Below are 24,679 nucleotides of genomic sequence, written 5' to 3'. Positions count from 1 at the left end.
GGGAAATGTTTTAACATGCAAAATTAAGAGTTAAAAATGGAGGACAAAGGAGGTCACATTCATTACTTTGACAATATGATTGTTAATAATTAACAAGAATAACCCACTTACAATGCAAAGCTCCTTTCACAAACATTAATGTAATTACATTTCCTCTGACCAGTAGGTAGATGTTATTCAACCCTTCTTACTATGCTTAGGTACAAGATTCTTTCCGACTTGCTTGAGATGGCAGGGAATTCATGTCATGGAATTCTAGGGGAGGGGAGTCTTGTACTCCAACTACCGGTGCACTGCCTCCCATTATAAAGAAAAGGATATAACAGTAGAAAAAAATATTTGCTATGTCAGCAAACTGTTACTAAATATAGTTAATCAGAAAGAAGACTGTAACTTTTTTCTAAATATGTCAAGAGTTCTTTACAATTCTTTAAAGTTTTCAGGAATTTTCGAACTATCTGGAATGGAATCTACATTCTGATTTCTTTTATAAGTAGGGCCCTACCAAATTCATGGCAGAAGTGGGGTGCGCTGTGGCTCTTTTAGTTTTGCAGGTTTCCCCACGCTCCCCTCTCTGCCCGCTGACTGGTGGAGGGGCCCTGCTTGTGGCTCACTCCTGTTCAGCTGGGAGGCGAAAACTGTGGTTTTAAATATGGTGCCATTTTTGCCTCCCGCTACTGATTGGCTGAGAGGCCCTGGATGGATGATCAGGAGGGAGTGGTGGGGCCCTCTGCTAATCAGCAGTGGAGGAGTGGGGGCAAGGTGCGCATGGGGGAACGTGCAAGATTAAAGGAACTACACTTCTGCTGGGAATTTGGTAGGCCCCTATTTATAAGGTTCTAACTGTTTTAATGTGGGTAAAAAAATTAAACATGGCTTTTAAAGGAGCAAGCCTAGAAATGCTGTTGGTCATACAATATCCTAGCATAGCAGACTGATCAGAACTAAGGACATGGACTTGATGTGTTGCTCCTAGATTATGAGGAGCTGTAATCAGAAGGTCAGCAGAGCACACACTATGGCATACAGATGTTAGAGCACTGTGCATCACCTTCTAGCAATTCCTCTGCAGTTGACTGTAAAGCAGTAGTTTCCAAACTGTATTCTATGGAACCGTGGGGTTCCACAATAGGTCATCAGTTTCTGCAAAGAGACTTGGGGTAATGGTGGAGTGGACCAGGAGGCGGTATACCGTCATTGCCAGACCAGGTCACCTGGCTCTGCCCCAGTCCACAGGATAGGGTAAGAGTTCTCTGGTAAAAGAAGCAATATGAAAAGGGTTCTATGACTTTAAGAAGGTTGAAAACCACTGCTGTAGAACAATGCAGGGGGCCTTCGAAAGGCATTACAATGGCCTAGGACAGACTGGAGCAGGGTTGATCCTCTGGGCCATGAAGATTATTTGACAAACAGCCAAAGAGAAAATAACTTTAAAACTCCTTTAATTCCCTTTCTTTTAAGCTATTTTTCTGTACTATTATTGTACTATTGGATTGTACTATTCTATTGGAAAAGAGAAGCATGATTACCAGTCCTATCCTTAAGCAAGATACGAGGTGTTATGTCATCAGGTTATACTGCAGTAGAGACCCCTGGATAGCTGCTAGTGCTAGGAGCCTAGGAGCCTGTGGCAATGTCAGTTTTCTGGACTTTTCTTCAGAGTAGAATCCTCTGCAGAGCCCACTAGTCACCTGTTTCACCTTCTTTTCCAAAGACAGAAGAACGTAACAGGTCTCCCCTCTTCAGGGATAGTGGTAATATGGTAAAGGAGGCTGGTTTCCTTCTCCTAGACAAGGTAGATGGATGGAGGAAGAGACAATAAGATTCATGCACATACTTTTCACATATCTATACCCCCAATAAGTCTCTGTACCTTAGTCTGCAGTGTTTTTGTATTACAACATTTTGTTTTTATGTCACATATAGAAGATATGTACATTGTTAAAATGACATCTATCTAGCTCATTTGTTACAAAATACTACCGCAACCCATGACTTTGCTACTCCTTAAGTTACACCTTCTTTCTAGTAGACTAGCATATTCTTGATCATTTATAATTGAACAATTCTGTTTTATTACAAGGCTAAATAAAAGATAAAATATTAGCTTGTCAGAGATGCCTAGTTGAATGATTCTCAGTTTACCAACCAATTGCTCTTTAGTTTACCAACCAACTGGTTTTTATACCTTGATAGTTTACATTTGCATATAAATGTTAACTTAGATTTTCTCAGATTGTTAAATATAGTAACTTTCTCCCAAATCAACATACTGTATTATTTTGCATGATTTTCACCATCTTTAGCTTAATTTTGACAAGAGAATTTGTCATGCAGTTGGTCTATCATCGAATCAGAAAAATTAAAAATGGAAGTCCTGTGAGTTCACCATTCCTCCACTTGTGTAGAGCAGTTCCCCATGGTGTCTTTTATATTCTTGTGTCCAGTCTAGTTTTAAGTACTTCAAATATTATGGCTTCATCAATTTGCTTGGAAGCCTAGATCTACAGTCTAAAAACTGATCCATGTAGCTGGGACCTATTGCTTTAAAACAGCTGAATTTTACAGTTTGAAAAGCAGCTACTGTGTACGCAGCATGACTTAAACTGAAAAATACAAGGAAATTCTGAATCCCTCATTCACCTTCCACCTTCTGACCCCGCCAACCGCCATATTAGGGTGCCCCCACCAAAATACCAGCTTGTGTTTACAGTTTCATTTCTCCTGATGGTGGATGGGCGCGTGCACACGAGCACTCACTCTATGTGCACTCAATAGGATCACGATCTGGAGAGCTGAAAATGTAAACACAAGCTGGTGTGACTAGCGGTTTGTGGTTCTTTGTTTGAATACTTCAAAAATGGGCACACTGGCCAGAACTAAAAAGGCAAAAGCAGCGTTGCTATAAATGTGAAACGTTAATGGTTCCTGTCATTGTCACATGCACATGTCAGGTGAAGCAGAAGTAGCCCCACCCAGTGGAGACCTGCGCCCCCCAACTGTCTACTTTTACTTAGTTGACTCCATTTTAATGCAATAATTTTGTTTTCAAGTACAGCTCATGAATACTTTGTTTACAGTTTCACATGTTCATATGTGCTTTTTCAGGCCCCCATCCTGGAAGTATCTGAACACATGAGCAGCCCTATGAAATCTAATGGGGGTTCACTCATGTGACTGAACTTACTTAAATATTTCAGTGTTTGCTGGATTAGGGAACTATGATAATTAACTTAATTTACAACATATATTTAACCTATTGTTTCATGGGCTCTTTTGGATTCTGTATTTACAGTGACTCTTTCCTACATGGAACACCTCTGATCAGCTCTTTACAATGGCACATGGGTCTGCCCATGGGATACAATGATATAATTAGAAACTGAAATTGAATATCTTTTAGATAGTGTTTTTTCACTCTATTCTGCTCTATTTTCCCTGATGCCATTGGGAAAAGAAAATAATTTATATTGAAACGCAGAATAAAATATGTTGGGTTACATCCAGTTATGCTGTCTTATTACATAAAAAACCTAACTTTTTCCACAAGCAGATCTACTGCTGATATTCCAAAATAGCCCCAGAGTAAAGGTATGTTTTATAGCTTTTCAGATCATTTCTTTCAACTGAAGTTACAAATTGGTTCTAACACCTATTGAAGCTACTGTCCCACTCATCATTACAAACTTAGGTTAGACAATAGTTGCCTATGGAATCCAAGTAAAAGTTGACAATAATAAAATGATTTTTCTCAAAGCAGTAAGGTAAAATATTCAGATATGCTGCTGGTATTAACTCAATAACTTTACATTCAAGTCGTAAGGATAGTACAGTTACTAAACCCAATTCTAAATGTCAGAAACATTTGTGCTATAACTCTTGAAATGCTCACCATACATGAAAAGAGGCAGTGGCTTACAGATACTTCCAGTTGCTTTTGATTAAAGAGTGTTCATCTTGCAAACAGCAGGAATATTTCTCTTAAAACATTTAATGTTTTAGACGCACACAAAAAATCAAACAGTAGTAGCATTCTCTCTTTCTATTCAGAAACATTCTTTATGTATTTTAGACACGTTTGATCACTTTATAGAAACTGCACAACTGTAACTGCCATCATAAGGTAGAACATCTTGCTTCTTTTTAATATATTATTCTATATAAGAACCCTCACAAAGACAGCTTGTGAGCATTTCACAAATTATAATAATGGAACCACCTACATGTATATCAGTGCTGACAGATCTGGATCATCTTATTTTCACCTGCAGTAAGTTCAGACTCAGCTGAAAACTAAATTATACAATGAACAGCTTTGTTGTAGGAATATGCATGGCCTTATTTTCTACCAACATTTTCAGAATAAATGCATGCAGCTTGCAGTGATATTTAATATCAATGGCAATCAATGCTTATAATCTTGTAATTGTAACGTATTTTTCATTCAGATGGATTACAAAGAGCAGATTTTTATATATTTTACTAATTATGTTATGGAACATACAGGGATTTGTCTACTAATAATGTGCAAGTGTTCAGTAGCCACAATACACATAGCTAAACGCAAAAAAGTCAGTGATAATATGGCCATAGCTTTCTTTTGTTGCACTCAGGGGAAGAATTTGAGTAGGTAAAATATAATTAGTCAAAGAATTATAAACACTGGGATTACAAAGTGTGCCATAGGATCTTTGAATATCATGTTAGTCAGAACCTTTGCCTTATGCCTCTTGAAACAATAATAGTGGAACATTGCTTCTACATAAAAAGAAGAGGGTTCTGCCAGGAAAGCCACTCTGTAACTCCTGCTCATTTCCCTGCAAATCCTCCCCAGTACTAGCTTATTGTTTTATACACCATTAAAAGAGTAGAGTTTATGATGGAATGGCATCAAGCATACATAATAACCTATAACCTTGCAAAGGAAAAACAGTACCACTTACACTAGTAATTTTTTTCTGAAGCTTTATATAAATCATAAATCCAAAGAGGAGAATAGTAATCGTATACTACATTACAAGATTAACTAAATATGTATACAATATTGGTAGCAAAAATGGTATCTTCCTATCTTTCTGACATCAGTCAATATGCAAACAAAATCAAAGCAGTAGTTTCCAGTAAGATTTTGCAATGCACCTGTACTAGTTCATAGTATTCTTGAGAGAAAGAACTGCTTGTTGCACTGGCAAAATTGCAAAGACCTACAAACATGAGTGTTTCTGCCGGCCCAAATTCAAACCAAGAGCATTCCATTTTTACTCTCACCACTTCATTCAAAATACAAGAGAAGTGGCTAGTTTCTCAGTCACATCAAAGACATGGAAGAGGCAAAGAGGAATAAATTATGCCAATGTTATAGCAAAATATAAACAACTAAAATGCAATCTTACTCCTTTCACAAAGTAGTATAATTCATATTAATCAAATATATTTGAAATCAGTTTGAAAGTAGCAGTGGAAGTATCCATGGTAAGTAAGACCAACGGAGAACAATGTGAAGAAATTTCAATAAATATTTATAAAATAAAGGTAAATGAACAGTTGGAATAATCAAAGAATGTAAATGAAGGTCTAATAGTGTCACATTTACTATTAGGTAAATAACTTAGGCACTTGTATTTCCAAATCATCAAAACAATGTGTGCCTAACACCTGGAAGAGTGCTCTTTTATTTCAAGACCAAATGTACATACTGACAGATCTATGTTTATAGAGTCTTCAACCTTACTCCTTAAATGGGCCTGCTATCTTTCATGGCAGATTTGCGTGTATAATGTAGTACCTTTCCAGTCATCTCATGTAAAAGTATCGACATAGACTGGCTGCCATCCAAACTCTCTGCCAGATGTAGAATTCTGACAGCTTGAACTAGTGGTATCAAAATGTACAAATGAAGAAGACTTGATTTAATAGGTAATGTGGTTCAGTGAATGGGGCACTGGAATGGGAGTCAAGGAGCCTGGATTCTATTCTTATTGTGCCAGTGACTTGCCAAGCGTATTTGCTTCTTCCTTATACTCTTAGTAGGTCAAAAAACTATCCCAGCGCTAGAATGACTAGGGACAGTTTGAATGATTTGGTGTTGATATTTCTTAAGTAACTGCTTTGTGCACTAGGGATCTTGAAGATTAATTCTTGTGTAAAGCATTAGTTTTCAGGCAATTAATTTTTTCATAAAAAAGAAAATGCACAAAAAGAATGCAGATAGTTTATCCAACATTTGAAAAATATTATTTCTTTATATATTGCTGTCTATCTGCAGGTTGTTATCCTAGATCTATTATTGAGGAGAAATTAAGTTGATGGGTATAGCTGAGCAGAGAATTTGACCTTTAAGAATATCTGAAAAGTTTTCCAATTTTTGCAGAGACAGCCTTAACATAAGCAATTTTTCTGAGTGGCTAATGAATTCAGATAGTGAACATTTGACCTGGATTTTTAAAAGTAATTAGCAGCTCAAGTTACCTGAAAGATGGAGCTAAGATGAGCAGGTAGTTCTACATCAGCACATTTCTAATTAAAAATGATGTTATTTACAGCTAGGTACTGAGAGTGGTAAGCATCTGTAGTGACAAAGAAACATGCAACAAAGGACTGAGGAACAGGGGATTATTTAGGTAGAGGATATTTGCAGTTACTTAAAACAACAGGGAGAAAATCTTGAATACAGAATACAATGGTTAGTTATGCAGGACTAATAATCTTGCTTATACACAGTTTTCAAGTAATTTGTAAATATAGAATCTACTTCTACATTTGAGTCTTGCAGACAAGAATACTGCACAGGAAATTTCGTCCCATGAATGAAAACATACCATACCATACCATACCAGAGGTGAGGAGAGCAGATTAGCTTAGGTGGTGGATAAGTGATTATAATAAGGATACTATAGAAGGTCCAGTGTTTTTAAAGGTATAAATATGAGGCCACTGAAACATAGAAAAGACCTATTATAAATCTGCTGGCAAAAACAGTTTCTAGGAGACAAAAAGAGATTTTTTAATGAACAATCAAGTTGCTCTGATTTTCCTCTTTGTTTTATGGATGCCATATGGAAAAGTGGTATTATATAGTATACTTCAGCTGTTTTAGGCCTTAAAATACCCAGAGAGTCCCCATTGTGATCGGGAAGCGGCCCCATATTCCTTGCCAGCCCCTGGACTGGCACCTGGGAGGGAGCCTGGAGCTCCCCACAGTGGTGGCAGGGACCCCCTGCAGGGCTGTAGGGAACTGGGTGCTAATCTGCTCCTTATATAATACAGAATAGTTTATGTAAGTAAAATAGATTCTCTTATACAAAATGACACTGGCATACTCAGCATACTGGGCATATAGTATAACACTGATTTAACCTAAAGGTTGGGCTTATCAGAAATTGTTGAATCATTAAGAGAACCATCCAGTAGATTTTGAAGACTATCCGTGGAGAACCGTGAAACCTCCAGTTACAGGTGAATATTACAATGCAGACATTTAGGGCCTGATTCCCCACTTGCTTAGGCCCGATTTATTTTGTTTTAACCGGGTGGAGTAGGAGACGTATGGAACCACTTGAGGAGAGACAGAGAATTTGCAAAACATAATTTCCAAGGTGAAAAAAAACCCACTTTTTTGTTTAGATTGTAAAAATATTCTGTTTACTACGTTTATCACACACAGATTATGCACAATCAGCATGATTCTTTAAAACTCTAATTAATATCAGGTTTAAATTATCTTGCTTCAGTATTTTTATTTGATGGTAAGAATGCCTCATTATTTAATTTCAGCTGAAGGACCAATAATTCACTTATTTGGATTTAACCTCCAGATTTGTAAATGGAGCTATAAAAACCCTTTAAAAGTAATGCTAGGATCTTTAATACTGTTCAGTTATGTGGAAAAATTAAACAAAGGACCCATTTTTCTCCACTGGAATCTGTCATTATAATAAAATAATATATACTTTTATAATACATTTTTCACAAAAAAAGAGTAAAGGCACATGGTGTGTGATTTGAAGTCCATATTATTACACCAAGAGGAATCTATGACCAAATCCAATCTGCACTTTTTAAATCAGAAATATTTACACATATACATATGCATTATTTTAGTGTCTACCTTCTTTGCAGATGTATTCAAATATCTTGCTGTTTGATTACATGTAGTTGATTAAATGTTTTGCACTTTGCATTCACAGAAAAAGAGTGACTTTCCTGAAACTCAGTAAGTCCTTGGGCCATACTTTTGATCCTGAAATAGTGCATATAAATGAATACACTTACAAAGAGATCTGGAAACATATCAATTTATAAAAATTGGCTGAAATTAGAAATCTAGCCAGTGTTAAGAGGGTTTCTTTAGATCATACATACTGTGGGACTTCAAACTGTCACCACATGGTCCTAAATATTTAGGTCTCCAAATACCAACTGTTACTATGTATAATTAAAATCAGTTTGCAAGCATTAATCAACGGAATCAAGCTAGCTAGTGAGATGGGATAAATTACTACTGTCTTTATTTATGGCAGATACCCAACATAATTAAAATAAGCATTTTACCTTACCTGATCAGTGTGTACTCAGTAGCAAAAATTCTACCTAGCCACTTGATCTTGATATTAATAGGTCAATAGTTTGTGTGGAGGTGATTTACTTCTGATAATTGCACTTTATCTAAATTATATATTTAGAAAATTAAGTGTTATGAGAAAAATCTTATGGGCATGATTAAAAAACAGAAATTATATATTTTGAGTATTTAATGTAGTATGAACATATAATATTTATACAAACCGGGTGCATCTACACTAGATGCTTAATTTAGTATTACCATAGTTTACTGTGAAGTAAGCATGTGCGTTTACACATGCTTATGCTTTGCAGTAAACCTCCCTAATCCCAAGTAAATTTGCTACCTGCAAATGCAAGTAGCAAATTTATATGAAATATGTAATAGTGAGAGCACTCACGTAGATGCCTGAGTGGGAGCAAAATCTGCTCCTGGTCAACTGTCCACCATGAGGCAGGAGACTGCTCTCTGTCCTCAGGAGCTGCCTGTTTCTGGGGCAAGCTCTACCACTGGATCCTGGGTGGGGACAATGTCCCTGTGCCCCATCAGCAGGAAGCTCGAAGCCCCCTGCTTTGAGAACATGATCCCTGCTCATCTCCCTTATCTCCCAGTCCCTGCTCCGCCATTGTGATCGGGGAGCGCCCCATATTCCTTGCCAGCCCCTGGACTGGCACCTGGGAGAGAGCCTGGAGCTCCCCACAGTGGTGGCAGGGACCCCCTGCAGGGCTGTAGGGAACTGGGTGCTAATCTGCTCCCTAATCCCCCCACGTGTAGACGCCTGTTCAAAAACACTTACTTTGCATTAATTTACACCAAAGTAAATCCAGGCTGGAGTAAATGCATGTGTATGTTTGTCTGCTGATACAGAAATATATAAGTATAGTAAAAGCTGTGCTATCCGGCACCTTACAACCGGCATGCTCTCTTGTGAGGGAAAAGCAAAACCAGAAGCGTCCACTGTGGTACTTCCAGTTTCACCGAGCCCCCACACCCTGGGCCAAAGCAGACTTCACTGCCAAGCCCCCACGGCCTAGGGCATAGCAGCTTGCGTGGGCCCCCCATCTTTGTCCCTTGGGGCCTGTGGGAGAGGCAGCGATGTGGCAGAAGGGGTGGTGATGCCCTGGATGTGGTGGGAAAGGTGGTGGCCTGAACAGGCAAAGATGCCTGTTCGCGCCTCTCAGTTAAGTGGCACATTTTGTTATCCAGAACCCCCCATTCCCTGTGGGTGCCGGATAACAAAGCTTTTACTGTACTTCATTCTTAGTTTACAACTTATTTGCAAGCAGGCATGTTTTATTTAGAATCCTAAAATATCTGGCAAATTGCTACTGCATAGGATCTGATGCAATCCTAAGGGAAGTGCCTTAAACATATCTAAACCAACTAGAGTTAGACCTGACTTAGTCCTGAAATTAAAAATGCTGGAACTGAAAATATTTCTGGAGTATATATGTGCTCCTCATGTCTTCTTATAGAATACTGCATGAATTTGATGGCTTTATACATTTTTGAATGTGTTTGTTTTGTTTATGGAGAGCAAAGTGTTAGCCAAAAAAGCTAGTTCTGACTAAAACACACTGCATGTGCATTTTTGGTGACACAAGTCTGAAGATTTGCATAGGAGATCCTAGGCCATTAAATGTCTCGTCAGTTTCTTTAAGAGAATCTTTTATTTATTTGTTTGAGTAGGGAATATTTAGAGCCTATATAACCCAATAGGTTAAAGAGTAGTTAGTAGGATAACAGCTCTTTAACCCAAAACCACATGGGATTTCCTGTTCCATTATTTCAAACACTGCTATACAGACATAGTAGTGTGGCTTTGCCTGTTGGTATAATTTTCTTCCCACTATGTGAAATGTATATATTTATATGGCACATAGTTCTATTAAAGAAACATAAACATTAGGCAGTCACTAATCATTCTGTATATACTAGCTGTGTTACGTTGCAGTGCAGTCTGGTATCTATTTTGATATTAATAAATATTAGTTCCTTTCTTTCTGTAGATATACCCCATCTGTAAATTTACTGAAGCCATACAAAGACCTTTTTTTGCTCCATCATCATCATCATCATCACAGGAGGACAGATCTCAAAAGACCAAAGGAAAAGGAGAAAGACAGAAGACTTTTTTTTACCTTGAGGGGCAAGGAGAATATCCACTGTGTGCTGTCTGAAAGGGAAAAAAGTGTGACCTACTACAAAACAAGTAAGCTATAAATCTGTACTGATGAAGTCAATTGTGCAATTGTGATCAGTTGCTACACTTGTGTCTACAGCGTATACAGCAGGATTTTTGCCCACTAGTGAATTCAGTGAAGTGCCTACCTATACCAGAAAGCCTCTCCAGCCATTTTTAAAGAAAGGCTGGGACCCTGAAAGGCACACTGGCCAGAGTTTTTATCTAGGACACAGTCAAGCCAAAATATGTGAAAGTAAAACTAGTTCCTTAGACCCTCACAGAAATGCCTGTGTCAGGGTTACTGATTAATAGCAGACAGCCTGGGTCCAGATTTCTCCCCCAGATAAGGCCTATGAGCAAATGCTGGACAAGCAAACCATTTCAGCTTGGCTGTGGTAACCACAGTTGTGGTTACCCTCTTGGGTTGGCTGCTATGAACAGTAGTTCTGTTACTTAGGGCAGCATTATCGGTTCAACTCTATATAGGTTAATATTGGTCCATCATTGGCTGTTTCTTCAAGCTCATTTCCAACCTCTGATTCATGTCTTGTTCAGGTCTTTGGCACCTAACACTTAACTTGTGTCCCAACTGCTGTTTCTGGTTCTTGTCCTTGGCTCCTGCTTCGTATTCTGATTCCAGATTTTAGCCCTAACCACTGGGCTAGACTGTCCATGTACTGGTCCCTTACAGTTTGACCAGTCCCTGCCCCTAGTGCCCCTGATAACAGGAAAGGAAAAGTTACCTATCAAAGTACGTTGCTGTATCAAGCAACCAAAACTGTCCAAGGAAGGAGAAAGGAAAACAACCCATAGTATCACTGAAAAAACATTATAGTCTTCAATAAACCACAAGATAACTGAATTACAGAACCTGGTCATGGGAACAGATGCCTGGACATACCGAGGAAAGTCACTGATTACCTTAAAATGTCTATAGCATGTCAACAGTATGCAGGGACCAGAGAACACAGATGTGAATGTGCTTAACTAGAGAAACAGTTTCTAATGGGTATTCACTGGAGTCTAGTAGACAATAGTGACTTGAAGATAGGTGACTTCAATCAGAATTTTTTTTGTAGATTAGGATCTTCTTCCCCTTTCCTTCTCTTGTTGTATTTGGGTATTCAGTAGAGATGGAATCCTTTTCCCACGCCCTTCAGTAGATTCTACAGGGTTACTGCCCTATGCCCTCCAGGCCACTCTGTGTATGGTCAGAGGTTGTAGTCAGGTCATGAGCTCAAGGTCCTAACACTTGGGGAAAGTCAGTAGTGACTTATAACAGACTCAGTATTGGTTGTTCTTCCTGCTGAAGGTGGAAAAAGTAGGCTGTCAAACAGACTATGGAGAATCTTATTTGTTGTCAACTGTGGACAACCTTAACTGGGACTTCCCACTTCTAGAGGACTGCCTACTAGGTCAATCTGAGAAGTACATATGAGTCACATTGGTTATCTTTGATGACCGTAACTGTGAACTTACTGCTGAATTGGAGTATCATCCCATATTCAGTTATGCCATGTGATTTCCACATCTTGTCTGACACAGTACAGAAGGAGGCAGAAACATGTTTTTAATTTCTACTGGGCCAGAAATTATTTGGTAGCTCCAGAACCATAGTAGTTTCATATGGTGTCAGAAACTGCCAACAGCAGAGCAAGGAAAGCTGCCCACATCGATTTGGAAGGGGATCTGGCAGAAAACTGGAGAAGACTCAAGTAGAGTTGGAGAGGGTCAAGTCTTCCATGTTACTACATATGGCCTGTCCAAAGGCATTGGAGATATACGGTCTACTCCACTGAAATTACAAGACCCTGCAAACTGCTAGATGAAGACATTCAAAACTTCCAAAGAATATTTTGATCTACACAAGAGTGTCACGTGGGAAAGGCATATTTTTTACAAGAAGCCAGCTGCCAGATGAGCCCATTGACCATTGTTGCAGATCTTCGAAATAAAGCCAAGTAATGTGAATTGGAACAGTTAACAGATGGACGAATTACTTGTGATATAAGTGATAACCAAGTCAAAGCAAGGTGAGAAAAGGACTTGACATTGCAAAGAACAGTGGATATTTGCAAGGCTAGTGAAAACTGCTTCCCAAATGAAAGTGTTAGCAAGCAGTGAAAGAACTGAAGTGCATCTAATTAAAAATGCATACCAAAGCATAGAGACAGAATACAAGGGTAAACAAATGGCAGAGACCAGATTTGTTTTTGGTGAATCTAGAGGCAATCTCAACATGGTGAAAAGTCCAGCACAAGGGGCGCAATATCATGTGCACAGTAACAGGAACTATTTTGCAAATTACGAAGACATAGAAAAGCAGATTATATTGATGACCATCCAGCAGAAGGCCAGAACGATGATGATGATGATTTTTTTGAAAAGGACTGTTTAATTGAACAAAAATAAACTCTGTATTCAGTGTACCAGAGGGAATCTCTTGCTATAGCTAGTGACCACTCTGCAATGCTATTAAACAAAAAGCATGGAGGGAGAGTAGGATGACTTCATCCCACAGTGTTCTCATACCTGCAATGCACTGAGGGCATCTGGTTTGGAATGAAGATGCCCTGCATTTATTGTATATTTATACAAACTTATGGTAGCAGTGCAGCTACCAGGCCTGGTATGCCTTTGTGTGCACTAAGGATCCTGTCACAGTTTGTGGTATGTCAGAAAGGTAAAAGGATTCCCCGGCAGATATTAATGGAATTTTTAATTTTCTACCAGGGAGTTAACTCATTCAGACTTAGTCAGTCTGAATGAGTTTTGTGCAATTGCTGTACTCTGACATCTCTTATGCTTCATGACAACATTTCCATACTGCAATAGACAAAATGGCACATGGAAGGATTAACTTTTTGTTTAGGTCAAAATGAAGATAGCATTCTGAAGTTCTAAATAGCTTTTAGACTCTTGGAGCTCTCTCTCCCATTTTTTGCCAAGATCAAGGGGTGTCTTGCATCAAGAAGTGAATATAAAGCCTTGCACATTTGGTAAACAGCTGCAGTAAATAATTTAATTTAGGTTTGGCCCCCACCCTGGATAAAAAATTCTGTCTGTTACTTCATGCATAACAACATACATATATTATATATCATACACATGTTTTGATGTGGTCATGTGTATTATGAATAGAGTTTATGATTAGAAGTTTACCATCAGAATTTTTCCTTGTTGCCAACTTTGTACAAGGACTACTCAGTTCTATAATAGACTTTCTCTGCATAGAGCTTTTGGACTCCTTGTTTTTAATGGCACCTCAAGTAGAATGTGGGGGGAAAACTCAGAGTGACTAAACTGGAAGTAGGATGGAGTTGGTGCATGGCTATATATGGGAATTGGTATCCTTGAACTTCACAAAATGATGAACAGCTTTCTTGTTTGTCCCATCTTTGTTTGGGTCACATCATGTGCTTTTAGTTTAGAAAACTGGTCATTACGAGAACACCCAAAAGAACTGGGGATGTGTGGCGGTGAGACGCCCCCACAGGCTCCCAAAGGGAAGAGGGTAGTTCCCATGGGCCCCAAACCCCACAAACAGCACCCCCACAGGGGAAACTTACCTCCTGCTGGGCAGCCAGAGCCGGAGCAGGAACTGGGGCTGTGCAAGCCAGCATTATGCCAGCTGTTTAATCAGCTGTTTCCCAAGCGGGGAACAGCTGAGCCAATCACGGCAGCCATTCCTGCCACCACGGGAAAATTTAAAAGCCCCACCGGAACCCGGGGGGCAGGAGAGGGAGCACGCTGGCGCAGAGCATGCCACACGTGCTGAGGCTTCTGCAACAGAGAGGAGCAGCACAGCCGGTGCAACGCTGGCAGGCAGAGCAGGGGAGGCGTTTGAATCCCCTGTAGGAGGCTGGGGGAAAGGAGGCAACTCCATACCTCTCTCCTCCCCAGGGGTCTATTTCTTTTGAGAAAAAAAAAAAGAAAGAAGAGGTGTAAGAGCAAAGCGCCCTACTCAGAGGCACTGAAGTAGGCGTCAGCTTTTGCACATATAGCTTGCCAGTCTCTAGGAAGGGAAGGCTACTCGACGAAGCAGAAGGGGCAGCCTGACAAGCACCAACAGAACCCACTCTGACGTGGGGTCCCCCTCGAGGCAAGCCGTGGTCAAGCCAGCACAACCGAATCACCATTTGCTGGTGCACATCCAGTTGGCGAGTGGACAGGGTGAGTACTGCCATCCCCAGGGAGCCCCCTCAGGAAGAAAACACTGAACCCTCTTTTATATAACATCAAGTCATGGCAGGAAAGTTGACGGGAGGGGCTCCACACCCGATGGGTAGCACATCTCTCAGGGAACCCCACTTAAGGCACCTTACATCACAGGATGTTTTGACAGGAGAATACAAGAAATTAAAGAGGTCCCTTCCCAAACATTTTTTTTAAATCTCTAAGCAGGCAACTGTCAACCCTCTGGATCATGGTGGACTAAGAGGTCTAATTCGATGCCTGGTAAGTCTGTTTGTAACTGACAAGCCCAATTTGAAACAGACCATTTGTTCCAAGTTTCACAGATCCATTATGTTGTCTGAATTGGAGTCTAAGTTTACAGCACACTGCTTTCTTCTTTCTTGCTTTGCTTTCATCTTCTGGATCAAAGCTGCTTCGTGTTAAGCTGCACCCAGTGCCAGACATTCCTTCTAGATCAGACAAGATTTTATGAGTTCCTCCCAGCTTTCTATATAGATGTTGAATGACTTTATGTAATTTTTGCACACATTTCAGTACTGCCATAGAGGGTGACCCTGCTTTCTAGAGCCATCTTGAATCTCGCTATACAACATTTTCTTGGGGACATGGTCTCTTTCCATTCTCTTGACATGACCAATCCATCACAACCTCTTCTTGATAGCAAATTCTAAATGTGTCAGCCCTGCATACTCTAGTACCTCCATGTTTGGTATTTTGTCTTCCTATTTTATTTTCACATCTCATTCAGACAACTCATGTGAAAGCTGTTCAGTCTTGATGTGCCTAGCATATGTAGTCCACATTTCAGAACCATGAATCTATTACAAGAGTTAACAACAGTCAGCCTCTAATTTATGTGTATGTGTGTGTATACAGAAAAGAAGGAACATTCCTTTTTTAGTGTTTTTACTTAGCATTGCAATGCTAGGTTGAACAATAAGTATATGGAGATGAAAAACTTCAATAGACTACTGCTGGTTAGACCACACCAATAAAGGATTTGGTAGCACTCAAGACAGTGCCCTTCATATTAGATGACAATTTGGAAGTATCTAACAACATATGGTCTCTTTTCTTTGACATATATGATTAAGAATATATCTTTTTTATATCAAAATATAAAATACCATCTGTTATAAGTACCAACTATGGTACTGGCTGTATATATCCAATTAATTCACTGTACTTTCTAATGTAAATATTTCTCCTATTTTCTCTTTTTTCTTCTTCTGTATCTATATTTATTTATAAAATTTCAATAAATGTATATCTCAAAAAAGTCAATACTATGACTTGAAATGTAATTAAGAATAACAATGAAAGTCTGCTTTCACTTTGTATTTTAAAGATGAAGGGCCAAATCTTAAAATGATGCAAACTGACACAGCTCCATAGAAGTCAATTGATCTAAATGGATTTACATACATTAAGGATCTAGTTTTTTATGGTGCTTAATCTGAATAGAGTGTTGGAACTATTGGGGATTAATCTCAGGTGCATTATAAAATAAAACTCTGCATAAGATTTTTTTTCCTCCTGAATTAAAAGTCCATCCTTCTCTTATAATCCTAGAGGCAAGAACTAACCTTTGATCAGTTATTTAAATCTGCTTTTGACCACATAGAAAATTCTAAGTTTCTTAGCATTTTCATGGTAAGAGTACAGACACTAACCTTTGCTAGGTTAAATAGGTGAGATTTTTAATAATCCCATTGAAACAAAGTGCAAATTCTATTATTGTCTGAATCAATTTTTAAGACATACCTCTGATTTTACCTCATTATGTCGTGAAGCTAGCTAAAATGTGTTAGAATTTCAAGAAAGTCTTGTAAAAATCTGCACCATATAATATGTTTAATATCCACATAATACTTCTAAATTTGACTGAGTTCTTCTTTTGGGTGGGATTGGCATATTTTAAGGGAACTAAGAAACTGAGGTAAGGCTATTAGTAATTTATATAGTAGGTATCTGTCTGTCTCGCAAGATAATAGAATTATGCTGAGTGAGACATCAGCTCATGGAACATAATTCTCATTTGAAAATAAAGTGAAGCTGGAGTGACTTCTCCAGGGTACAAAAGCCTGGGCAGCATTGGTTATATGGCAACACTGAGCTGCCCACACATTACTGACCCCCTCTCAGCCTTGCTGATTTAATCCAAAGAAAAGGCAGATGCCAGTACGTTTGGATCCAAATGGGTGATTTGCTTTGCTCTGGCAGGTCCTGCAGCCGAGTTGGTTCCAAACATATTACCTTAAGAAAACATCAGATAGATAGAAACAACTCAAACTAAATAAGAAATAATTTCAGCTTTACACAAAATCTGTATCAACCTTTTCTAGAGTTGTTTGATGCACTTTTTTGCCTTTTCTTTCAAAACTCTGTGCCTCCTCAATTTAATTAGGCTCAGAGGCCTACAAAAACTTGTCTCTCTGAACTAGTTAGTCTACAATGTGTCAAGCTACTCTGCCTTCTGCCTATTAGCTAAATTTATTTATCTGTTCATTTATATCATGCTTATCACTGTACTAAGTCCCTAGTATGAAAGCTATGGTCTTGTCAGGGAAGTCTCAAAAGTACAAGGTTGTGGCTGAAACGGTTACAGAATCTTAATGTATCTTCCTGAGACCACTGAAGTTCTCTTCCTTTGATTCCATCTAGGTCTCCATCCTGGGAGGTGTCGAGCCTTCTTCAGTTCCATAGGTTCAAATTTAAAAAATCCCACAGATTATAATACTGTTTTTTTCAAATGCACTACTGAAATCATAAATACAGTTATGTGAGATCTGCCATCTTGAATTCATCCATCAAGTCCAGTATCCAGTTTCTTGACACTGGTGGACACTACCATACATTTTAAAGAAAATTCATTCTTTTCCCTTCCAAAAGGTGTTGCTAATTATGATAAACCTGGAGTTAAACACCCAGATTGCTTTCTGATCCACCAAAGGCCTTGACAATTGCCTCCAACAGTGAGCCCCATGATTTAATCAATACACGGTGTGGAGGGAAAAGTGCTTTTATCAGTTCAGAATGTCTATCTTTAAATTTAACAAACATTCCCATCTTCCTAGAAGAATACCTGTTATTTTACCTCCGTTTTAGTCCCCTTTCCTTTGCAAGGCAAACAAGCCTTTTATCTTTCTTTACAAGCATATATCCCTCCTGGATGCCTCTGTTAACTTTCTAAATAGTAGGGAAAATTGTTTGTTCCAAGCTTTTGGGCACAAACACCCTTGTTTGTGCTTCAAAGCTTGCAAAAAACAATTTTTTCCAGCTATTTAGTTGGTGTAATAAAACAGCACATCTAACCAAAGAATCGTGTCTGCTGATGTCCTTACACCAACACGGGTACAACCAACCCCACTATGGTAACTCTCGGTGCTCTTCCCTGCCCCTCCCCCAGTCACACCCTCCTGCAGATGCGATGTGGGCCAACAATACACGCTGAGCTGCCCCCACCCCGAAAAGCAGCCGGGGCCTACATCGTGCCGCGCTTCTACCTCGTGACACCAAGCTCGTTTTTTTGACCTCAGCAGAGCCGCTCCCTGCACTTCCGCCCTCAGAGGGGCAGGACTGCCCGGGGGCGGGGCGGGCGGAGACGGGCAGGAGCAGCAGCCAATGCTCGTCTCCCCCCGCGCGCCGGGCGTTCCACAGCCTCGCCAGCAGGTGGGGGCGGGACTGCGTTGCCATGGCTCTCGGCCCGCCACGCTATTGGCTAGGGGAAGGGAAGTGGCGCGGTGCCCTTTGCCTCCGGATGTGTTTGGGGGAGGCCCGGGCGGCCTCGGTTTGAATGAAATTCGGCTGATTCATCGCGGCCCGGAGCGCGGCGGAGCGGGAGTGGTCCGGCCCGTAGGTGAGGTTGGCGGTGGTCTGTGGGGGGCGGCCGCTTCTGGCCAGGCCTGGGCTCTTGGCGGGCGCGGTCCGGCTGCTGCGGCCTGTCCCGTTGCTAGGGGCCTGCGGGGTGGCGCAACGCCGGTCCCCTTCCCTCTTCTCGCGGCCGGCGGCAGCGGGGGCTCGGCTGCGGGGCCGCCACGGCCGACGCTTGGGTCCTGCAGACAGTTCTCGGGGCCGCGGGTGCCCGGTCCCCGCTCCTCCTCGCGCTTGTCAAGCTGCCATGAGGAGCGGGTTGTAAACTGGCGCCTTTGGCACCGTTCAGAAGTTGATCATTTAGTGCCCGAGACCGTAAACATTACAGGAGCTGGTAGCACAGGGGACGGGAGGAACGTGATGGGACTCAGGATATGGAGGAGAAGGAGCCCATAATCTATGGTGAAAAGGGAGCATACGTACAGAAACAAAGGTATAACAGATGTTAGTCCACATATCTCATTGCTCTTTGGAGATCAGGTCTAATTTCATTATTGGCAATGCTCATGATTTTTAGTGTTGTTCTTAATGTCTGCGCTTCGGGAATGTGAAAAACACATCTTTTTTCTTCTCTTTTTCTTCTCTCTCAAAAAAAGGAAAAGCTAAGTTTTTCACATTCCCAAAGCATAGATGTTAAGAACAATGCCAAAAATCATGAGAGTTGGCAACACCATAATTTAGTCGTATGTGGCTGTTTGGAATACTTGTCACACAGCCATGCGGGCATGTATCTTGTTGGTTCTTCGTTCAAGTTCTGTTTATATAAAATATAGCACAGTAGATAGAAATATCAAAATTAGATTTCAAAATCTCAGGCTGAAAACATAGTTCTATCTGGAAAGTGTGTATTTTTAGTAAGTGCTGGCTGTCTCCCCACATTTAACCAAGTAGTGTCTTTCTCTAGGTTGCAAGATGCTGCAAGTCGGAGCTGTGGATAACTCTTGTAGCCTAAAGATTTTGATGGCCCTTAAAAACTTATCAGTAGTAGCAGCAGTAGTGTTTCTGAGTCTATAATGAGCAAAGATGTGGAAGATCAGCCCTTATTAGATTTCCAAAGCTCTCTAGAAATTGGTTTGCAAATATGTTTAATAGCTAGAATTTATCTCAAGTGGTTGGTTACGCATGGAACCTCTAATGGGTTCATCTTTATTTGCAATTTTATGGGGTATTAATAATAGATCCTTCACTTGCTGTGGTAGTAATCCTTGCTCCAACATGGTGACACCCATTATGACGATGGTTGGAAAAATAAGGAAATTTGCAATGAGTTTTAAAATGAATTAACTAGGAGAATACAAAAACATTAGTAGTTTTTATAAGCTAGCTCTATCAGTCTTCCTTAACAATGGATTTAGGTTTTGGTAAGCGGTATGAAGTTTAAACTAACAATTATTTCTTCTTGGGTTGTTCATGAGAAGTTTGATTTCTTTGCTGCTGCTCTGTCTCAGTCCAGTTACTTCTTTTGTTTCCATATTGGGTTTTCTGAGCAGTGAGAGCCTCAAGTGATTCTGGATGCATCTAGTACTTTACTTAGTGAAATGATGGATTATTGTGATGTGTATGGTTTCACAGTGCATATCTGTAGCAATAACTTACGGTGTCAGTCAGTGCTGCGCTGAAATGTACTGTGCTACCCTCACTGTACTACCTCTAGAACTGGAAGGGCGGGCTGTCTACTTTGAGAACTAATTAGCCCACTGTCAGTGCTGTGTGAAGGCAGCTACACTGCTTGCTTTTTGGTGGGTAATGTGAACAGAGCAGCACAGTGTGTTTAAACATGAAATGCCTGTTACCTTGCTTAGACACGTTTCTTAGAATGATATTATGAAGTTGCAGCAGAAACCACTTAAACCATCTTCTGCTGCCCCACCCCCCCAAAAAAAACAAAAAACCAAACAACCAACCCTCCCCAAACAACCCCCTGAGCAAACTGTGAGAAATTCATTAGGAATGATTTTTACGTGATGCTTTTTTTGTAAGGAATTGACAAACTGCATAGAGGTAAATACAAACGTTCCCATTTTTACAGGTGAGGAAACAAGTTGCCTTAGCTCTGTGCCACATTCTTAGGCCACAAACGTATTTCTTTCTATTGGTGGAAATTTTTCCAGTGTTAGAAATGTTTCTGGGAGAGGGAGTAGTGCAGACATTCAGTTGGCAACCACCCCTTTTCCCCAACTCCTCCCACTTGCCTTCCTCCTGCTTTCCCAACTAGTTTCCAGGGATTGGAACAATCGGCAAAACCCTCTGCCTGCTCCTCAGATCAGGGACCTGTATCTTAGGAGCAGATGGGGAACAAGAAGCAGCTGCTCATCTGCTTAACTTCTAGCGGCTGAGAGCCAAGCAGAGTAGCAGCCCAACTGCCTGCTCTTCAGTCTGGTAATCCCGGTCTGAGGAGCAGGCATGGAGGAAGATGTGGCTGCTCCATCCCTCCCCTTCAGATCTGCAGCAGGGGTGATGGCAGTTACCTCCCAGGCTTTCTCCAAATAAGGGTTGTCCCTGGCCTTTGGAAGGCATGGTGACCTTTCCTTGCCACTACACTCCCTGTGCTCAACTCCTGGTCTCCAGAGAGAGGCAGGTGGTGGGTTAGTGTACAGGCACATGTTCTCCTGGGAGTGACTTGACTGAATTGGGGATGGGTTATTATTCCCTTGGAACCACCATTTGTGTTCTGGAAAAACCTGTGTGAATGCCTGTATGCTCATGGTTTCTACAGGAAGAGCTGCAGTTCTCCCAGTGGAAACCTAACACCTGCCTGTACATGGCCTCAGTGAAGCCAGTAACAAGACTTGGAGCAGTGCCCTGGTTTTGTGAGTCACAAGCCCTTCACTACAGTCAAACAACTTAAATAAAAAACAAGAGCAGTTTCAGTTTTCCAGCTAGGATTTTTCTCCTCTTAATAAGTTATTCTTGAGCTAGTGTGTCAAAATGAATTATCAACCAGCCTTGAACAAAGGACCTCCATTGTAAGATTTTTATTATGGGTTGTTGAGTTTTTTTGTTTTTTGGGTTTTGTTTTTTTTAATATGGGGATTATAGTTTTACACACAGCCTTGATAGTTACTGGGTAAAGGCTCTCTTATGATCAGAGCTTCAAAACACTGAAAAAGTCTAACTTGACGAGTTCTCACCAAGACTTTGGTTCTCAGCCTTTTCAGACTTAAATCACCCTTGATAGACTCAAGACACCCCGTCAGTAGACTTGAGGCACCCCTTGGAAAATGTCCACTCTTAGCTTTCACTTAGTTTTTGACTACAGAAAGATAATCGAGTAATTCTTCTGTTGCAAAGACCACAGCAAGTCATTTTTTTTTTTTAACTGTATAGATTCTATTTGAAATCGCTGGGTTTATCTTGCAAAATCATGTTTGCACACCCAAGGCTACTAAATAGCATTCCACAGCACACTTGAAAGGATCCATGGCACACCAGGTTGCTACAGCACTCTGATTGAGAATCACTGATTTAAAATTTCTATGGGAACTCAGTAAAAATATGGACAACTACCGTGTCTTTATCATCTTAGGCAAAGACTATAGGTCTCTCTCCATGCTGAATAGAAAACATTTCAGTATTTTGTCTTCAAAGCAGTTAAAAATATGTAACAGACTGATAATAAAAACTGTTGGGTATGCCAGTAGAAAACCCAGAATTGCAGTGTTAGTTTCTTTTTGCTAGTTACATATATCTGTTGACATGTTAAATGTTTTTCTTATCGGAGAATAATCAGTTTGGATATCTAAGGATTGTGTTTTTTTATTTTAGATCAGTTGCAAACAGGTTTTTATGAATGTTTGCTGTACAGAATTTTTTAACAGGGAGGCAAAGATTTTTTTAGGGTGACATCTTTTATCAGACCAACTGCAAAGTTGGGATAGAATTAGATAAGCTTTTGAATGCAAAACACTTCTTTTTTTCCCCTGCGTGGAGGTGAGCAATGAGAAAAAATAACTGAAGGAATAGAAACTGTTTTGCTAAGGGTGGTGTGAGGGGGAACTGAGGAACAATAAGATGATCTAGTCAGGGGCACATCCAAACAAGATAATTACCCAGGATCCTGGTTTTCTTTGTTTAAAAATCCCAAATTCTCTGATTTTTTTTTTTTTTTTATCTTTCCCCCCCCCACCCCATCCATGTTTTTTGTTGATTGAAATGAAATGCTACTACACTTGCACATCAGTTGAACACAATTTTTTATTGATATAATTACAATTTTAAAGCAATTTGGAAGTCTACCAGCGTCTCAATTGCTGTAATACAATAAATTATAAAGACTTACATATTTTGGCATTTGATTTTGATAGGATTTGGTTTTTTTCCCATGGAAAATCAGAGCTCCCCCTGCCATCTTCGCTCACCAACACGTGGGTCCAGCTGTAGCTGCCTCCCCCCTGCTGTTTTGTGGCACTGAGCAGCTTTGATATCCTGGTGCCCTGCCCCTGCCGGTGTCCCTCACTCCCAAGCCACAGCCTCCCCCCCCCCCCCTTGCTTATACTCCTCACTTGTGACCCACAGGCCCCTGGCCCTGCCAGTGCCCCTCACTCCTGACCCACAGCCCTCTGCTCCCAGGCTCCTGCCCCCAGTGTGTGATAAAAGGGGTAGGTGTGTGGAGAAGGGTGTGTGTGGGCACAGGTGACATGGGGGTAGAGGGGGAGGCAATGCATAGGGGTGCTGCAGGATGGTTGGACTGTCTCTGAACAGGAGTTGCCTCTAAGGCCCAGCAGGCAGGCCTGGTGGGGAGTGCTGCACTGCCATGGCCACCAGGGTAGGGTGTAGAGGTGCAGAGTTGTGCACCCTACTGCTGCCAGGTAGGCAGGGGTGCCTCATCATGGCAGCCATAGCATGGTGCTCTCTTCTGCACTGGATCTTGGCTGCAGAGGTGGCTCCTGCCCATGGTGCATAAAAATCAATGATTTAAAAACAAACAAAAAAGATTAAAACATCAGATTTAAAAAAAATTAAATTGGATTTTTATTTTTACTTAATCATATTATTTGATTGTTTTTAAAGATTAAAAAAACTAAACTATATAAAGATAGTTGTGATTGAAGATATGTTAAAGCTCAAAGCTATCATCATGAAATGGGGATTTATATCTAATTATATACTATTTGAGACATATTTACGTAATCTTTTGAGAAAAGTTTTATAAATATGTCACAACAGGCCGTGGATTATACTAGGGATCCAATCTTATGGGGTTCCCAGGGGCTTCTCTATAGATTACTAAAGATTAAAGAAAACCACTCTACTCAATGGGACTCAGTGCTTAGTCCAGAAGATCCCATTAAGCATTTCTGTGATGCTTTTCTGTCTAGATATAGATATACATCAGAATGAAGCGTGTGTGTACACACACACACACACACACACACACACACACACACACACACATTTTGATATATTTATCTATATATATCCATATATGGAGGTGAGAGACAACAGACCTGATTATTTGCCCATCAGCCCCATTGTCTCTGCAAGTTTGTGTACAGAATCAAGTCCTTATCTCTCTAAAAGTGCGAAGTTTCAAGAAGTTAAATGAACAGAGGTTTGTTGGGGGTAGAGTAGATGGGGGCAAGGAGGAGGAGTCTGGAGATAAATGCAAGGAGGGAGGGGCAGTAGAAACAAAAGAGAGACATTTGGAGCAGAAGATTCCAGAAGTCTTGAGGGATAAGTTTTTTTAGTATAGTCTCTCCATTGATTCTGAGATCTAGTGAGGTAGAAGGGAAAACCTGTCATGGCCCCAGGCACTGGTGACACATGGGGGATGCACACAGGTGCATGTGCACCCCCTGCAATTGGCTGTCACTGATGCTGCTGGTGGTACCTGTGGTCAGTTGTCTCTTGCTACCTGCTTCTCC

At 40.5% G+C, this 24,679-nt stretch overlaps 1 protein-coding gene across 1 annotated transcript in view; it reads left to right on the top strand.

Moving 5' to 3' along the window:
• Nucleotides 1-18,687: 18,687 nt before the first annotated feature.
• PSMD14 (proteasome 26S subunit, non-ATPase 14) overlaps nucleotides 18,688-24,679 on the top strand; it is a 72,723-nt gene continuing 66,731 nt past the window's right edge. The window contains exon 1 of the mRNA XM_019554156.1: nucleotides 18,688-18,801. The gene's annotated coding sequence lies outside the window, so the exon portion shown is untranslated. The remainder of the gene's footprint in view (nucleotides 18,802-24,679) is intronic.

This window comes from Crocodylus porosus, unplaced genomic scaffold, assembly GCF_001723895.1.
Source record: "Crocodylus porosus isolate Cpor-Errol unplaced genomic scaffold, CroPor_comp1, whole genome shotgun sequence".
In the NCBI taxonomy this organism is placed as follows: Eukaryota; Metazoa; Chordata; order Crocodylia; family Crocodylidae; genus Crocodylus; species Crocodylus porosus.
Note: the sequence above shows the minus strand (reverse complement) of the source record. Positions and strands in the feature narration are given on the sequence as shown.